Below are 20,238 nucleotides of genomic sequence, written 5' to 3'. Positions count from 1 at the left end.
TGATCAGATAATTCACATCTGAAGTGAATTAACATCTGTTGTTTGAATGGGGCTAATGTCTAGCAATTCATCAAATTCACAGGCTAATATTGCTGACCAGAGATTCATGTAACGTGCCCAGAATTAGGCACAGAGAGTCTGCGGTTTAGAGCAATGCTTGGCTCTCTGCAGTGTGTTCTTGAACTAACAGTGCTGTCAAAATTAGAGATGGAAATAATGTGTTTATGCAGCATTAAAGGGATAGTTCACACAAAACTGAAAATTCTGTCATTTGTTCCAAACATGTATGACTTACTTTCTTCTGTGGAACACAAATGAAGATATATTGAAAAATGCCTGTCTATAGCGACTAGAGTCCAATGTTATTTGGACTATTATTTTGTTTTAATATTTTGTGTTCCACTAAAGAAAGAAAGTCATACAGGTTTAGAACAACATGAGAGTAAGTAAATGATTAATGGATGGACAAGCAAAGATGCTTCTTTGAAATTAAAAAAACTGTTTAGAAACCCTTTAAACACTGTCTAAACTAAAACATACTCCAAAGAAAAGGGGGGGAATCTTTCTATGCGTATATCGATTTGTGGTTGCAACAGAATGTATAAACCAAGATTGCACAAAGAAAATAAAAAAGCAATCAATAGCAGAATATCAAAACAGTATTGATCAAGGCTGTAAATTAGACACTCCTTAACACAATAGTGTAACCATATCCAAACACACCAATTCTATGAATTTGTAATTATACACTGTACAGTGCCCTCGCACTGAATGTCGCTGCATTTGGTATCAAAATTTGGTGTTTCTCAAAGCTAACATTGCCTTTCTTCACTTTTCAGGTTACAAAGTGACTTTGTAATAAATTCACACAGGTGTCCTTGTGGAATAACCACAGGTGAAGTTTATCATATGGTCATGTTCAGCTACTGACAACAGGAAACGGACCTTTTCACATGTTTTTCTGTGATGATACATTTCTACAATTTTTAACATCATAAATCTAGCAAAGCTTACATATATATATATATATATATTAGCTTTGCTAGATTGATGGCGTTAAGAATTGTAGAAATGTGCATATATATTCATTTTTAAACTGTAAATGTACATTTATGACACTATACTTTGTTTTATTACCTTGGCATTAAGACAGAAAAATAGTTAATGCTGCTGCATGAGTGTTTCTAATACAATGACTGAGAAAGTGATGGCAAATTTGACATCTTTGTCTCTGCGGACTAACGGAAACAATATTGTGATTTTTTTTTAGATGTTTACCCAGCTGTGGCGACTTCCACTTTTAAGAACCCTGGAAATGTGAAAAGAGTCAATTTTGAGCAGTACATTTGGTATTATCTATACATTCAGATGTGTTTTAAAGGCATTGTACACCCTAAAATGATAATTCTGTCATTTTGTCATCATTTACTAATTTACTTTTTTTTTTTTTTTTGTTGCGGAACAAAAAAATATTTTGAAGAATGATTCAACTGCAATTGTCCAGACAATGAAAGTCAACGGGGTCCAAAGCAAGATTGGACCCTTTCGACCTTAAGTGTACAGAAACATTTTTTATTTCTAAATATCTCAGTTTGTTCCACAGAAGAAATGGCAATGACCATTTTCATTTTTGATTGAACTCTCCCTTCATGTCTCCAAATACATCTTGGGGCCAACTGTACATGTACATACACACAGAAGGTCAGAGGTAAAGGAAGTCTGAACTATCAGTTTGGGAACGTGATTTCCTCAGCCACATTTAATGCATATTAATCTGTTTTTCCATCCAAGGATCCATGACAATCGAAGCGATGAGCTCTGCACCTCTTCATTCTCACTTTGCTGAAACGCTTCACCAAAAATCTCAGCGCCGCCGTTACATCCTCCTACTCTAGAAGAGAGAAGTGAAAGATTACTGCGTGTGGCTCATTAAGAATGTTTTACTTTGTCTGCAATTCCCCCCCCCGTCTGTTGTCTCTCCACCCTCTCAGCAAAAGTCTCGGCGGAATCACACAGCCCTGGGTGCATCGCAGCGATGAGATAAATGCAGAAAATGAACTGGAAGAAAACAGGGAGGCGAGAAAAACACGCGGCTGGCCGACGATGGCCGAAAACTCAAAGGAGAGATGGGTATGATTAAATCAAGCTTAATTCTATTTTGATAATTGTCTGTGTATGCGGCCACGTTTCGCCGTGGGGATGTTGTGACTTGTGTATGAGACTGACAATGAAGTCGGCAACAACAGCTGCTCGGTGCCTGGTAGCTCGTGTACCTTGCCGCTCAAGTCTTGTCAGTCACATTTTCCCTAATTAACTAACATCTGCTTTCCATTTTCAGTTACACTGCATCGCCAGCTTGCCTCATCTGAATCCCTGACTCCTGACCTCCCCTGAGGAAGGTGCTCGCTGTCAGAAGAACCCCCGGCATCCTACCACCACTGAAAGGTGATTCCTTTAAAGAGCCCGAAATGGATGAAGGAGCGAGAGGGGGCTGCGCAAGGCGGGCAGACGGGGAGGGGAGCTGTCGCTTGTGTCAGGTTAACCTCAGAGACACATCCGGAGCTCAGCATCTGGGAGACGGAGGGGAGAGAGGCACCGTCGCTCCATTTAGTGCAAGTGAGTTTTGCATTAAGCACCCTGCAATGGCTTTCATCAGCTTCTTTCTTTCTCTCTCTCTCTCTTTCTTCCTTTCTCACCTCCACTCCCTCCCCCGAAATAAAAAAGGCTAAACGCTAAACTTTGTGCACTGTCAGTCCCACGGGCTGTGCTTATCCCCAGATTTATGCTAGTAGCGTTGCAGCGTTAAGTGTTAAAGAGAGAGAGGAAGAAAGAGAGAGCTTTGCATGCAGAAAGGAAGGAGATGATACTGATGTTTGTGCAGCACATGTGTTAAGTCACTCACACGCCACAATAACACCTGAAATTGCGGCAGCTGGTGCTGTTAAACATGCATTCTCTTGTTCCAGTTTCACCACGGCAGCAACAGATAGCAACAAAAGTTCCGTTGAGGTCTTTAAGGTAACCCATTATGATGTTTTCAATTTTTAAATATTATATTTTGTATTATATATTTTTAGTAAAATTAAGTGTATTATATGCACAAGTTTCTTTTTATTAAAAAGGTCCTGTAAAGTTTAAATAGCCTTCGGTGTAACAGAAAAATAAAAAAACCCACTCTCTTGCATTACTTGTTGACTGTGTGGACATACGCATATCTCTCTCGTTTGTTTTTTTGAAAAGTCTTAAATTCATTAGATTTATTTTCCGGTGTTTTTACCCTTGATCACAAAGCTCGTGATTTGTGTGGAAATGCAACAAATCTCCCAGGTTTAGAAAAAAGGGTAAATCATTACATAAAAAAAAAAGAAATTAACAGATGGGCCTGCCTAAAAAAATATGATTTTCTACAAATGATTGCATTCTCTCCCCTTTGGTGTGAAAAGTAGACTCAAGAACACTTTTAAATAATTTGTTCAATTTGTTCCACAGCCAAAGAAAAGCGGCTTGGTGGAAATTCAGATTCATTAAAACTTAATTAATATGCATCATTATGTAAATGAGGTTGCAGTTAATGAGTTCTTAAAAGAAGCCTTCCTTAATTAGTTCACTTTTTAATGGCATCATCATTTATCTTTTTTCTTTGAAGCAGAATGACGCGAGGACCTCGCCGTTCCCGAAAGTGCTAAAATTTTCCATTTTTTAATTATTCTTATTTCCTTAATTCTTATATGATTAAAAATGCATTTAGAGAAGTAAATAAATGAGAAAAAATTAGACCTTTTTTTCCAGACTCACTTATTTCCATTAAAACAGAGTCTCTGTAGATGCCGGAGTGTTTCAAAAGTTAAAGGGAAAGCATCTTCTTACAAAACAATCAAGGCTGTCTCACAATTACCTCCTTGTCTTCTGCGAGTAGCATTATTTCTACTAAATCTGAGCAGCCTCTTAATTGCTCTCTCTAGTTGGGCTGCAGTATATATTACCACACTCCATTACTATTTATGGAGCCTGAGATTCATATTGCAAATATGAATATGACTGTGGTCATTTCCTTCTGTATTTATTCTCTCATTTATTAATTTACATATTCAATCACTCAATTTTTTTCCCTTAAATTTTTTTTATTTGTTTATTTATTTGGTAAACAATTTACCTCAGATATAATGGATAAAATTAATAAGCAATCTAAATTTTAGTTCACCACATCTGATTGGTTTGTGAAACTAAATGAGAATTTAGGAAATCATAATTATCTTGCACAAACTTTATATATATAATATATACGCGGCTGGCCGACGATGGCCGAAAACTCAAAGGAGAGATGGGTATGATTAAATCAAGCTTAATTCTATTTTGATAATTGTCTGTGTATGCGGCCGCGTTTCGCCGTGGGGATGTTGTGACTTGTGTATGAGACTGACAATGAAGTCGGCAACAACAGCTGCTCGGTGCCGGCTAGCTCGTGTACCTTGCCGCTCAAGTCTTGTCAGTCACATTTTCCCTAATTAACTAACATCTGCTTTCCATTTTCAGTTACACTGCATCGCCAGCTTGCCTCATCTGAATCCCTGACTCCTGACCTCCCCTGAGGAAGGTGCTCGCTGTCAGAAGAACCCCCGGCATCCTACCACCACTGAAAGGTGATTCCTTTAAAGAGCCCGAAATGGATGAAGGAGCGAGAGGGGGCTGCGCAAGGCGGGCAGACGGGGAGGGGAGCTGTCGCTTGTGTCAGGTTAACCTCAGAGACACATCCGGAGCTCAGCATCTGGGAGACGGAGGGGAGAGAGGCACCGTCGCTCCATTTAGTGCAAGTGAGTTTTGCATTAAGCACCCTGCAATGGCTTTCATCAGCTTCTTTCTTTCTCTCTCTCTCTCTTTCTTCCTTTCTCACCTCCACTCCCTCCCCCGAAATAAAAAAGGCTAAACGCTAAACTTTGTGCACTGTCAGTCCCACGGGCTGTGCTTATCCCCAGATTTATGCTAGTAGCGTTGCAGCGTTAAGTGTTAAAGAGAGAGAGGAAGAAAGAGAGAGCTTTGCATGCAGAAAGGAAGGAGATGATACTGATGTTTGTGCAGCACATGTGTTAAGTCACTCACACGCCACAATAACACCTGAAATTGCGGCAGCTGGTGCTGTTAAACATGCATTCTCTTGTTCCAGTTTCACCACGGCAGCAACAGATAGCAACAAAAGTTCCGTTGAGGTCTTTAAGGTAACCCATTATGATGTTTTCAATTTTTAAATATTATATTTTGTATTATATATTTTTAGTAAAATTAAGTGTATTATATGCACAAGTTTCTTTTTATTAAAAAGGTCCTGTAAAGTTTAAATAGCCTTCGGTGTAACAGAAAAATAAAAAAACCCACTCTCTTGCATTACTTGTTGACTGTGTGGACATACGCATATCTCTCTCGTTTGTTTTTTTGAAAAGTCTTAAATTCATTAGATTTATTTTACAGTGTTTTTACCCTTGATCACAGACCTCATGATTTGTGTGGAAATGCAACGAATCTCCCAGGTTTAGAAAAAAGGGTAAATCATTACATAAAAAAAAAAGAAATTAACAGATGGGCCTGCCTAAAAAAATATGATTTTCTACAAATGATTGCATTCTCTCCCCTTTGGTGTGAAAAGTAGACTCAAGAACACTTTTAAATAATTTGTTCAATTTGTTCCACAGCCAAAGAAAAGCGGCTTGGTGGAAATTCAGATTCATTAAAACTTAATTAATATGCATCATTATGTAAATGAGGTTGCAGTTAATGAGTTCTTAAAAGAAGCCTTCCTTAATTAGTTCACTTTTTAATGGCATCATCATTTATCTTTTTTCTTTGAAGCAGAATGACGCGAGGACCTCGCCGTTCCCGAAAGTGCTACAATTTTCCATTTTTTAATTATTCTTATTTCCTTAATTTTTATATGATTAAGAATGCATTTAGGGAAGTAAATAAATGAGAAAAACTTAGACCCTTTTTTTCCAGACTCACTTATTTCCATTAAAACAGAGTCTCTGTAGATGCCGGAGTGTTTAGAAAGTTAAAGGGAAAGCATCTTCTTACAAAACAATCAAGGCTGTCTCACAGTTACCTCCTTGGCTTCTGCGAGTAGCTTCATTTCTACTAAATCTGAGCAGCCTCTTAATTGCTCTCTCCAGTTGGGCTGCAGTATATATTACCACACTCCATTACTATTTATGGAGCATGAGATTCATATTGCAAATATGAAGATGACTGTGGTCATTTCCTTCTGTATTCATTCTCTCATTTATTCATTTGCATATTCAATCACTCGATTTTTTTCCTTTAATTTATTTATTTATTTACTTGGTAAACAATTTACCTCGGATATAATGGATAAAATTAATAAGCTATCTAATTTTTAGTTCACCACATCTGATGGGTTTGGGAAACTAAATGAGAATTTAGGAAATCATATTTTTTCTTGCACAAGCTCTATAAAAAATTTTTATTTGAAGGTGTCTCTTTTAATTTTCATATGAAAAGCATGCAGTAACAACAGTGTGTATAATTTATCTTCCCTGCGACCTTGTGACCCAGTTGAAGTGGAGATCAGTGTCACACACACACACACACACACACACACACACACACAAAAGTTGTAGTGTGAAAAAAGATAGCGTTATAAACTATACGATTTGACGGCAGTGTTTGTGAATGTGTATGTGTTTGTAAAGGTAGAGAGGGAGTGTGTGGAGGGGGAGACACTGTGTTTTATGTTCCCGCTCACTAACCATCACTCTACTCCTAATTGATAACCACTGGCATTTGATCAGGCGGTCTTCAAACAAGGAATCTATCTTTGTATTTTGTATAAGAAGACCATCTGTTGTTGCAGAGCTCTACATTCATTAAATTTAATTTCTCAACCCAGGAATAAGATTTTAATTGTCCATTGTTACTGGAGGATTTTCCCCATCATCCCTGTTGCTGGACAGGCTGGTGTTTGTTTGTTTACTGGTGCTTGTTGATGTGACCTAGACATTTGCAAAAAGTACAACTAACAAGTAAAATGTGAAATATACAGTATATATAAATTATTTTATATATAAGTGCATAACATTAAAAGTAGAGTGTATTTTTCTAATGGTCTTGCAGAAAGTTAAGTGAAGCAAATAAAATGAGAACCAAATTAGTGTGTAATAAGGAAATAAAAAATGAGCTTATTTGGACACATTTCTTGCAGGTTGTTATTGGACATTTTGAGCAGTGAATCGTTTGGCATTTGGTGTTCTGTGAGGAGCGACGGTGGGCATGTGTTAACTACACACAGGACCCTCGAGCGAAAACCAGACGCCCACTGAATCCTTCAATCTGTCATTTCCTCTCGCAGCTCCCGAGCAAGATAAAAATAAAGCGAGCACAAAACACTTCTCTCTTATTACTCTTTCAAAATAATGCTCTTCTCACTTTAGTTCACTTCTTGGTAGCCTTTACTTGGAAACATGTTGCAGTGAGCATATTGTTTAGAAAATAAGTAGGCCTAATTTATTTTGTATTCGCCATGGGTGTTCAGCGAATGATCTATGATCAGTATCAACATTTAAGAAACAATTTTAATTTTTAAAGTTGTATTAGGAATCTAGCTTGCCTATAAATAATATATATGTTTCCTGAACATTTTTTTTTTAAATTCTTTGTTTTATAATAAAACACCAACCAAAAAGTATAACAATTAAAATACAGTGATGAAATGCTTTCAGTAATGAAAACAATTCAGTTTAGTTTTACAGTACGAAAATTGATTTGGCTGTATAAATCCTTCTTTCTTTCTTTCTGTCTTTCTTTCTTTCCCTTTGAGATGTTCATTAAAATTATGCTTGAATAAACCAAATCAATGTTTTTGATGTATATTAATTAATTTTTTTTCACTATGGCAGGTGTAACAGCTGTTGGCCATTATGAACCGAGGAGAGAGAAGATAAAAAGCATACCTGGTGTTTTTTTCTGTAGAAGTGAGACTTCATTTACCCTGTCAGACCTGTGAGTGAGAAGAAAACTGCTGGTTTATTTGGGTTCGGGTGCTTAAATAGAGGCTTTCTGACATGTCTGATCGCATGATTCTTTGGGGTTTTCGTGAGACAATGATCGGTGCTGCTTGATACAAGCATTTTGCATTAACAGTTAACTATGCATGAGTGTGAAACCCTTGTGATTTCTGAGACCACTATGAATAAAGGATACACGCCTTGCAAAATTCAGCTTAATAGAGTCACCAAAATGAAGTGGAGCGTTTTCGTAGTGAACTATGACTCCAGAGACAGGAGGTGTACAACTTAAGATGAGTTTCGACATGATGTGTACAGGACGGAGAGACGGCGTATAGACGTACGAACATGGTTCTCAGAATTAGACAGCACATCCTGTAAAGAATTTCAGATATACAATAGTTTTACTTAAACTGACTTGACCCAGCAAGATTTCAGCCAGTTAACAGATTTTCATATCAATTGCCCAGCAGCAATAGTGAAAACCAATTATGTTTTTGAAGTGAACACAATCCATTAGTTTTCCTCTTCCTTAAATACTGTAGAAATGAGTTGCATAAGTGGAAAATACATAAATATATGCTATAGATATTACTACAGATTGTGGCTTTCTCCGTCCAATCAGATGTGTTTTAAGTGTGCTGTTTTTATAAACTGAAGAAATGCCTTTAACCCAAAAGTAAGTGACAATATTTGAATATACAGAAATTAAGTGAGTGATTAAAACCATACTACTAATTTTAAGTCAATAAAGTGTTTTATTTATTTATTATGAAATTGCTAAAACAGTATTTCTTTTTCATAAAATGTGTGAAATAAACTAAGATCGTTTTTAAATTGTGAATGTGTTATTTCTATTCTTCCATGTGTACATTAACAAAGTGATTACAATGTTTAAAAAAATACAGTGGTGACTTACTATTGATATTTACTACACTCAAATGATCTTTGCAAAAAAGAAAACTTTGAAAGTCAAAATTATCATAGCGCTTTATTTAGATGAGAAGTATTTTAGAGTCAGTTCTGAAGGAAAACAATCGAATTTATTTTAAAGCAAATCCACACGTGATGAATTATTTAAAGCAACTGGGATTGCAATGCCATCAAATCGCAGAAAACAAAGCTTTACCCCGTGCTCAAAGATTTCTGTTTGAGGAGCAGAGAGTGGAGAAAGAGATGTTTAATGCTAAACACAGAGGGAGTGAGGGAGGGAGAGAGAGATATCTCAAACTGCTTATGCAAAAATAATTGGTAACCTCCATGTACTGTTCTGCACTATTATTCAAATCTCGCCTTTGTTGGCCCTGTTTACAGGATGTTAACTGGTGCATTTTCACCCCCAGAGTGGACCCCTATTTTTCTCTCACACACAGTCTATTCTCACAGCTGTTTGATTTCCAACTGCCAAACGTAGTTTATTTCTGCCTTTGTTTTTGTTTTGTCTTTCTGAGTTGCGCCTAGTTCTCAAAGTTATCTTCAAACTAAACATGTTCTCTTACAACTAGGGCTGTCAGTCGATTAAAACTTTTAATGGAATTAATTACATGATATGACAATTAATTAATCCAATTAATCACAATTAATTGCATGTATCAATATTTGGAGGCAACAAAACAAAGATCTTTTAAGGATCAATCAATGTGGCAGACAAATAAATCATTGAGTATACGTTATAAAAAGTGGCTTAGAAGCTAATATTGTTTTTGTTTACATACTGTTTTTCCATTGTTGATAACTTTGGTCGTTGTGTTGCTGTTTTGACTTGGTTGTGTTTTTTTCAGCGTCTTACGCCATTAGCGCAAATTTTTTAAGACAACTTAGTTGTTCACTCTAAAAAATTTCAAGACCCCTGCATTCTGTTCCATTCTGTTGAGCGCCATCTAGCTGTTAATGAATGTAAAAAGACATCCTGTTTAAACGACTTTGCTCATTCTGTGTTCATCCTGTTCTTGGTAAGTGTGGTTTGGTGAGATGTGTTGGCTGTAGTTGCCAGAACTTGCAAAAAAAAAAAACACAAAGGTGACACATTAGGCTTGAATTGCTTCAATGCTAGAAAAACAGGTTTAAAGAAGGAATTTATGTACAGGCCAGGGGGCATGAATAAATGTGTTCATTATTTGATCATTTTTTAAATAATTAATCACACTTATTTAAGTATTTAATATGCTTTACTTTTTGTTTTCACCCTTGAACCACTTTGAGCTGCATTTTGTATATGAAAGGTGTTTTAGAAATAAATGTTTTATTATTAAATTAACAGCCCTACTTGCAACTAGAAACTATAAAAAATAAAAACACAAGCTACTCATAGAAAATAAATATACCTTTAGAATAGGGTTTCACATTACTGTTGTGAAATTAATATTAACTCCCCACTTTTAAAATTCAAGAAATTAAAAATATCCTACTTTACTCCAAATCTTATTGTTATTATAAAAAAGCACAGACTACCTATTTATGAATGTTTATACACTTTTGCCTCTCTGCATGTTGCCGGGATGTGTACAGTATCTGTGTCACAGCCAGGCACGAGAACAAGATAAAAATCGCTGTCAGTCGGTAAGCAGGTAGTGAAAAAAAACACAAAAAACAAGCTATAAATACGAATGTGGTGTAGCAGGTAAAGTTTGGCGGCGTTCTCACCCACTCTTCCTCAGCTGGAAGCAGCAGAGTGAGAAGAAGGGGGTGGCAGCTGGAAGTTCCTGCCATCCAGCGCTCCGAACCTGCGGGTTTGTGCCGGGCTGAGCACAGGTGGGCGCACATCCACGCTCATGCGGTGTCGGAGATGCGTTTGGAGGAGGAGGAGGAGGGCAAGCCAGCCCAGGCAGCCTGGGCCGCTCAGGCAGGAAACAGCAGAGGAAGCCACAGGGCAGGCAGCAGAGTTTGAACACCTTGTGTGCACATAAGCAAACACCCAAAAGCACACTTCTCAGGGAAACGGAGCCTTAGAAGTCACATCAGCCTGTCTGACAACAGTGTCCCAATTAGGATGCCCCATAAACAAGCGGAAGTGGTGCCTCTCTTGGGACCAGTCTCACCCCCATTTCCATCTCCACTAAAACACACCATAGATTGCAGGATGCTACTGTATATCAAGCGCTCTAAAGTGCCAAATCCATTTTTGATAGCACAAGGTGTCGCTTAGGAAAGTGCACTTCCCCCAAGAATGTGTGCTGCTTGGAGTGGAGTGGAAAACTTTGCTTTGTGCATCTGAGAGTTTCCTGCTCCAGCTATAACCCCGCCAATTATTGTTGCCTTCTGCATGAACTTTTAAGCCTGAAGAAAAGGTAAAAGTCAACACTGAAACTTTGATTATGAAAATACTTGTACATTAGCTCTTCAGATTAACCCTGTAAAGGCTGACATATAAAATAATAGTCAGAATTGTATTGAACCTTTAGACAAAATATAATATATATATATATACAGTGCCGTGAAAAGGTTTTTGCCCCCTTCCTGTTTTTTTTATTTTTTGCATATTTGTCACACTTAAAAGATTCAGATCATCAAACCAATTTTAATATTACGCCAAGATAATGCAAGTAAATACAAAATGCAGTTTTTAAATGATAATTTAATTTATTAAGGGAAAAAAGCTGTCCAAACCTACCTGGCCCTACGTGAAAAATTATTTGCCCCCCCCTCTTAAATCATGAAAGAACTGTGATTAACCACATCATTTTAGAAAGCTGAGTTAAATTTCACTAGCCACACACAGGCCTGATTACTGCCAGACCTGTTGAATCAAGAAATCACTTAAATAGAACCTGTCTGACAAAGTGAAGCATGCTTAAAGAGCAACACATCATGCCGCGACAAACATGCAAAAAAATAAGAAATCAGGAAGGGGGCCAACACTTTTTCACACCACTGTATATATATATATATATATGTGTGTGTGTGTGTGTATGCATATTTCTTCTCTGGGACAGAAGGGTTCTATAATAAAGAAGAATATGGAGCCCATACTCGAGGAGGAAAAAAAAAACATCTCAATTTAATTCAGAAGCCCAAACTGAGCAAAAATATTACATTTGGTGCTGCTGATGATATTTATATGGCTAAAAAAATTCAATTTTGATAGCTTGTAATGTAAACCAATTAGATCTTTATAACAGTACAACAGACTACTTGTATAAAATGCTATGAATATCAGTTGTCACTTATAATATGTCTGAAGATGATATTTAAATGCTAGTTTTATGATCAAACCTCTGTAGCTTTTATTGTGGGGCAAAATATATAATGCAATGCAGTACAGTGATGATTGAGAGATGTACAAATAAACGTTCCTCAAAAGACTAATGTATCAGATTTGATACTCAGATTTTAACATGTTTTTTTCTTAAGTCAGAAGGAATGTACACGATTGTGTACATGTTTTTCAGCAGTTTTGATCATGTTGATAATTTAGAGGCCTTAGAGATTTGCATATCAAATATGATACAGTAGTTTTTGTAGGTTTAAAGAAATTGATCATTATATCATTTACTCATTATTTTGTAACGAACCCATATGATGTTTTTCTTCTGTGGAAAACAAAAGAAGATGTTTAGCAGAACATCCAACCTGCTCTTGGCTATGCAATGAAAGCAAATAGGTAAAAAAAAAAAAACTTTTTATGTAAAAAAACATACACTACTTTAATGTTGCTTTTTGTCATTTTAAGTTTGCTAAACTTCTTTGATTTTTCACAGACGAAAAAGGTGGTTTGCATCAACTATAAATGACGATGAGAATATGATGACAATTTTTTTTGTAGATAAAATGACACTTCACATATGGAAATAAATACTCTTGGACAGATCCTTTGCACTCATCTGTACTTTTTCTCTTTTTTTCGGCCTTCCCTGTCTCCTTTGGCAAAAGACTACATCTGTGTGCTTAACGCATTTCTAACGAGCTGCCGTTGTTTTTCTGGAATGCACTGGAGATCAGTCATCGTACCACTGTGAGTAAGATCACATTCACATGAGTAAACCATGCATCACTCTGACGCGCCAGACACCTTCTTTTGCAGAATGAAGAAACGCCTTGTTATAATTCACAAAGAAAGATTAACATACTTCTGCTGATGTCATAAAAGTGTGCCATGTTTGGTTGCTTCTATGAAGAAGCAATACAAAGATCAAATTTACCAACAGCATCAATGCAGTTCCATTCAGACATGTGTGCCAAAGTAAGACTGATTGCACTGTCTATGAAATATTTTTGTGTAAGCAAAAGTGCAACAATCATGTATGAACAAGGATAAACAAGGGGGAGGAAAAAAGATATGAGATACAAAATGTCCATACCACATAATAATACGAAATACTAAAACTCATATGGCCACAGAAAAATCGAGTCTATCAAATGCATCACCCTAGCGTGAACTGTAAACTTTTGTGCAGTCTGATAATATGATATAATGGAGGCCTGTGCCGAATGAAGAGATTTTTTCTTCTGTTTTAAGGGCTTGGAAATGCTGTTCAGTCAGTCTTTTTAGAATGCAGAAAAAATATGAGCTCTTCTGTTAAGTCTCCAGTGAAGTAACCAAGAGTAAGAAAATTAAAACAAGACTCTGATCTGTGATCACACTGTAAGTGTGAATTTTAAATTAATCTCCATTTAACAAGCCTCAGCGCAATCTTATGTGAGAATATATAATACAGAGGGGCTAATTGAATATTTTCTCAAGCATCAATATGCTACTATTTCACTTTTTTATTAATTTAAGATTTATAATAGCAGATATTTAACATATTAAATAAAAGCTCACTCTTTGATGATGTTCATTTTTATTTTTTTTTGTAGACCAACTACAAAACACATACAGTGTGTCAGTGGGAAAAAAAGGTTTAACATTCATAAAATGTCAAGGAGATAAAACTAAATATTATATGAGCTTTCTTTATTTCTTCTTCTTTTTTTTTACCACCATGATTTGTGTGATTTTTTAAAATTGGAAAAAATCATTAACATTTTAAATGAAATGAACATTATTTTAATGTAAAAAATAATAATAATTTAAAAAACACACAAAAAAATCAAATAATCATGATTGCATATTTCTCCTTAATTATGCAAAATATACCTTATAATTGCCTGTTTTGACAACGATTGATCAGTGAAAAGAGGTGTTTAACATTCATAAAATGTTGATAGTCAAGGAGCTAAAACTAAAATTTATATTAGCTTTTTTTTTTTTTTTTTGCAACCATTACCATCATGATTTGTGTTTTTTTATTTAAAAAAAATAATTAAATAAAATTCTAAATGATATTGACAATTTTTTAAATTAAGAAATTACATAATTAATGAATGAATAAATAAATAAATAAATAAATAAATAGGGCTTCAAGTTTAGCCTAAATTAAATGCATGGTGAAGTTAATACCAAAAAATATTCTAGTTTTGACTAATTTCGTTTTTTGGACTGATTAAATCTTTAGTCTACCTGACTACCAGGGCCGTCACCTCATCCTGCCTAAATTTGCATAAACATACAGTATGATTTCCCAGTGTTCATAACATTTACCAAACAATCTCCAGAAAGAAAAAAAATGCTGTTCTCATTAAAATTCAAAACTCATACAGTACCAAATATACACAAATGAGGCCAGCGACCTTTAAAATTAGCTATTGATATGCTCAGTTTGCACCACTGGAACCTGGCTCTCCACACAGTCCAAACTGACACACCCCTAATTTGATTGGCATATTCTATTTATTATCATGCAACCAGATCTCCGCTGCGATTTGTTTTCAAGGCACCCAATAAACACCCGGCCTGGCCAGTGTTATAGTGATGTCACAATTTTGAACCTTCCCTCTTTCCTTTCAGATAATTTGGTTGATCCAAGTGGCAAATGCAGGGCGGCATAATGCAACATGCTTCTTAAGTGCCAGTAGGTTAGGCGCTAAGGGGAGGCCCAGATCTTTCCCGTTAACGCCACTCAAACAGATTCTGCCTCTCTACTGCGCTGCCTGGGGATCATTAAAGACATTTACGGCTCTGTAGAAGTCTCCAATTCGCTTTGATTCAAACTGATCTGGGTCTGGAGTTTATCTGTCAGTATATGATAAATGCTGAAATAAAAACAAATCATTGAGCGGCACGAGAAAGAGATGCTCTGGGGTCAGAGATGTCGGCGCCAAGATCTCTCCTCCCACGTTATAGCATATAATTTAGACACAAAGTTGCGCTAAGCAAGTTATCATTGACTTATACAGTTAAATGCATACTTAAAGAGACAAATACCCCTTTTTAAAGCTATACGTATGACACGGCGAACGGTTAGAGTCTTCAGTCTCATCAGCATGCCCTTGGTGTGTATTTTAATCTGAGCGACTGGAATTATTGCCTGTTACGGCTGTGTATCCTTTAGGAAAAGTGGAGGAACTATACTCGATATCAACAACATTAGCAGGAGAGCTGTTCTCATTGCATTTTAATCAACTTTGCCAGATTGAATTTCAGAAATGTAATTCTGCCCTCCACTGGCACAAAAAAGGTGCACACAAAAAGCAAGGCATTTCCTGTTTGACTGATACCAGGTAGATATAGTGTGTGTGTGTGTGTGTGTGTGTGTGTGTGAGAGGTACATAAACACATCCAATTTGCCAATTAAAGCATCACTTACATAAAATCACATGAAATAAATGAGCATGTTTTTTTTTCTTTGCATATTACTGGTTAAAGTGAAGAAACATGATTGAAATAGAATAAAACATGCTTTATCTTTGCAAAAATTATGATTTCCTACAGTGTGTATTTAAACACATTTGATAATGACCTTTAACATCTTAATTATTTACTTTTTTTTAAGTGAACAACTATCTCACTACATTTTGTTTTAATTTTCTTCTTTTCACTTTCAACATGCATGCGTTATTATCTAGCTCTGGTTCAACATGAAACAAAAGCCTGATGCCTTGCTGAGAGGTGACACAGTCTGTCCCAGGAGGCATCGGCAGTGCCCATGTCACCTGGGGTGTTGCCAGGAGCGACGGGACTGGCGCTCCGAGAGCAAGGAGGGGGGCAATCTAGCACAAACAATCATACCGACTTCCACCCCCTCTCCTGATGCTCTTTGAGCACCTTCAAATGCCTGCTCCTCCTTGAAGAGCATCTCTGCTCCAGGTGCTAAAAAGCCACATGTTAATCCAGGCCTGTCTGATAGGCAAATGTCTCTATGAGCCAAAGCATGAATAATAATGACTGCCCAGATAGCCAGAACGTTTGGGCCAAATGTGGCTGATAGCTGTCACATTTGGCCTAGGTATGGCATGGCTGAGCACATATGGTCCAAACTTTAACTGTATATGTTTTGCCATGGATTTAGAATTGGAGGGAATTTTCTTTTGGATGACAATTTTTTTGAGGTATATGGCCCAGATGATAGCACACAACTGAGAGCCATATGTGGCTTGGCTATGGCACACCATGGAATATGTTAATTTATGGTTAACATTTGGCTTTTATTTGGAAAAACACATATAAACTGCTGGCAGGTCAGTGTCAGTCCGCATCTCAGCCCATTCAACAATGCTATTGGTTGCTTTGTGCTTCTTGTGTTTGCCGGCCCAAAACTGGTCCACATCTTTTTAGCTAGAACTGAACCAAAACAGTGCAATAACCCAACCCAGAGTGAGCCGAATACCATCACCCCTTTAAAATAATCTGGGCCACACTTTAGCTGTTGATATGGGCCAGATCCGTGCCAAAGGAAATTTGCTGACTGGGTGTCTATAGAGACATATCAACTACAGTAAAGCCTGCAGTGCTGCTGGGGAAAAGGAAAAAGCTATAGATTAACTAACAGAAACAAACTCGACAGAAATGAACTATGCAAAGTGACATCACTTAGATAAAACGTATGAGTTTTATGGAAACAAAACACATCTCAGATTCATTCTTCCAAATATATAATTTTACTTCTCCTACTGTGAAGGAAGGGGACAGTGTTTACTGGGACTCCTGAGGAAAGAGGGGGGGAATCATTTGGTGTGTATGCCAAAAATCTTTTGGTAATTACATGTAGGAGCAGCTTTTCTGACCATCGTGCATTTCTAACAAAGACACCTGCGTTTCCAGCTGAAAGGGCAAATCATAAAGCATTTGTCATTCTGATTCAAATGCTCTTACTGAGGGAGTATCTCCGTTATAGCCAAATCCACAAAAACACATTTGATGGAGTCTCAAGTCTCACATATGTAACAGAATTGTGGCTAAAATCTGAACACGGCTCATTTCAAGAGTATTTTAATGTGTCTCTGAAGCCCTACTAGGAAGTGCTCATTAATTTGGCCAATACACTCCGTGTCACAGTTCTTGTCATGCTTAGAAAGAAAGGGAGACAAAAAATAGGACGTTATGAGAGGCCTAATTTACTTTCTGACTGAAAAAGGCCCTCCTTTTTGCCATAAAGGGCAGAACACTCGACACAGGAGAAGGTTTTTAACAGCTCTCATCAGAGACACTGTGCATATCTTGAGCTTATCTAACATGACTCTACACCTCAGTTTTGCTCTCGAGCTCACTAACAATGCACTTCTGACATGCGTGACCATTTTGTGCATTTATAAACATGGGCTACTAAAGACATGGTGACAATAAATTGTTTGTAGAGGGCCACAGTAAAAACGCTTATACTTATTTAATTTATGGTGTCTAAACTCTATAAACATTTTTAATAAGATTGACTTAATAACATTGACTTGCATTGTGAGTTTTTTCAATACATGGAAGTCAATGGGGACCAGCAACTGTAGGTGAACTATCCCTTTAAGAGGGGCATTCTTCAGTAGCGAGACAGCAAGTAGTTATTTTCCAAATAGCGTAGTAGTAGCACAACCAAGTGCTAAATCGCTGTTTTTAACGTCTGAGCTGAAGGACTAATTAAACGTACTCACCTAAACGAACCCCTCTCTGTCTCTTTCACACATGTAGCGTCGTAAAGTCAGATTTATTCCAGCGAATCAGTCCAAAATGGTTCCGTCACCTGTGTAGCGCTGGAAGGTCCGACTCGTCCTAAGGAATCGGTTCGTCCAAAATGGTTCTATCACAGCGCTAGAATCTGATTCATTCTAGTGAATTGGTTCGATCTGAATAGTTCGCTATGTAGCCCTGAAAAAGTCATTCTACAAAATCAGTTGGTTTGGACAGTTTGTGTTAAATGAACAGATTCACAAAAATGATTCGACTCATTGTAGCTACTATTTCGACTCAGTTATGAAAAAAAGGGTGTTTAATTTTGTTGTGTTTAGTTTAAATTTATATTTACTATAAATTTATGTTCGAATTTGATACTGTCACCATAAATAAGACTGATCGTTTTTTAAACCCCAGACAATTATGCCATGGTTAAATTATACATTATATCATTGGATTGTTAGTTTTGTTTTATTTATTAAATATGTATTATTTATTTATTTATATTTACTTTTTTAACTTTTTAACTTTTTCTTTCCAATCTCCACATCCATGTCACGGCCCACAAAGGCCACAATCTGCCAGCAAGAGCTTTAAATGTAGCACTATGCTTTTCTTGCAGGGTCAAGATGAATAGACACACATCTACCACAGAAGCAGAAAAAGACTTACTGCAAATCCATGCAAATTGGGAAAGCGGCAAAGAGGGGGAGTTTCTGCCAGGCAAGCAAGCTTTACTTTTAGACCACCATCTTTTGTTTTCTGAAGTTACACATATAGGAAAGTTGCTATCAGAAGCCAGGAAGGAGTGAAAAAGGGAAAAAAGAACCATAAGCATTTAAAGCTATTGCTGAAACAATCCAATTACAATGCCTATCAAACTTAGCTTCACAGGTTATAGCTTCTAATTGCCTGACAAAAATTGACACTTCAGTCACAACACTGTAATATAATAGAGGGCCAAATTAAATTTGATCGAGGGGCAGAAAACGACGCTATCATTCAGCCGTGCGGAAAAGAGATCAACTTGCATGATATAATGGATCAAAAATGAAAATTATTCATTAATCGTGTTGGGTTTTCCAATAATGGAAATGACACAGTTCAGACACTGCCGTAAAAACACTATTAATTAAAGGAGAGGAAGATAAGAGAAAAAGATGACAGCACTCAAAGGCTAAAGGCAGTGCTTTCTCTCATCTCCTGACCACCTGCTGACCCTGAGACTGAGAGCCGAGAGCCGATGGAGTGACCCGGCTCCCCGTGACCCTGCCGAGCGGAGCGTGAGGCTCCCTAGCCAAACCCACCGGAGCTCCAGCCTCAGTGATCTCCAGCCCTGTAATTGGGTCAAAGCTCTGCATTGCCTTATTGATGTGCAAATGCTAACTGTCGAGGCATGTCACTCTCAGCCATATTAGAGAACACCTCGAGGATGACTGCAGGAGATCAAGGACACCAATGCACCATTTCATATCAAACCCCAAACATGATAGGGGTGCCGTTCATTAAAATTTAGGCCATCAAGAAATATCCAATTCAAAAGAAATGTCTCATTTGAAGCGGTCCTTGATAGGACACGATCATATCTTAACGTATTTAACAACCAGTTTTGACGTGTTATGCCACCCTAAAAAAGGATGTTCTCACAAATTATGATAATTAAAATGGGGGGAAGTATGAAAGTGTCAGTTAACCAGGAGGAAGTACAGTCAGTCAGAAATTCAAAAGATGTAATTTGTCATAAGTATTTTTTAGAGTTTCTAAATACATCAATATACATCATAAAGTTATGGAGGACATGCAATATATGTACATATCAGTGGTTATTTCTCTGAAGAGAAAAAGGAAACAGTATATAATAAATGAGAAAATAATCAATAGTACAAAAATAAAGCAAAACAAAAAACTAAATCATGAAATATGAGATCAATTTGCCACTTTCAGATGTCCACAGCTGGTCTGAAAATTAGCCTGAATGGGTCAAACTAGTGTAAATTGATGGACTGATTACAAAATAAACAGCATTGATTAAAAATGAAATAAAAAATATTTTCAAATAAAAATACTGCATTGTTGTTATGAATTTTTTTTAAATTGTACAAAATATATATTATATAAATAGTTAAATTCTTCAATATAATTTTTAAAAGATTTATAAATATTTTGAAATGTATAAATATTACAAATATATAAATATAAAACTGTAAAAAAAAAATTTAAAATAAATAAAATATTTAACCACTTTATATAACTTCAATTTTGGTAAAACAAACAAACAAACAAAAAACAGGAAGAGGGGACTTTGCCTCATCA

General features: G+C 36.6%; 1 long non-coding RNA gene across 1 annotated transcript; it reads right to left on the bottom strand.

Annotated features, from left to right (window-relative positions):
- Window positions 1–1,758: 1,758 nt before the first annotated feature.
- LOC107751726 (uncharacterized) lies at window positions 1,759–18,004 on the bottom strand. Its single transcript, XR_001641291.1, has 3 exons — window positions 17,907–18,004; window positions 7,956–8,002; window positions 1,759–1,891 (listed from the first exon to the last, which is right to left on the bottom strand). It is a non-coding gene; the product is annotated as an uncharacterized LOC107751726 (long non-coding RNA).
- Between the last annotated feature and the right edge of the window lie 2,234 nt (window positions 18,005–20,238).

The sequence above is a fragment of the Sinocyclocheilus rhinocerous genome, unplaced genomic scaffold (assembly GCF_001515625.1).
Source record: "Sinocyclocheilus rhinocerous isolate Xijiao unplaced genomic scaffold, SAMN03320098_v1.1 scaffold993, whole genome shotgun sequence".
Lineage (NCBI taxonomy): Eukaryota > Metazoa > Chordata > Actinopteri > Cypriniformes > Cyprinidae > Sinocyclocheilus > Sinocyclocheilus rhinocerous.
The sequence above is the reverse complement of the archived record's forward strand: the minus strand, read 5'-3'. Positions and strand labels throughout refer to the sequence as shown.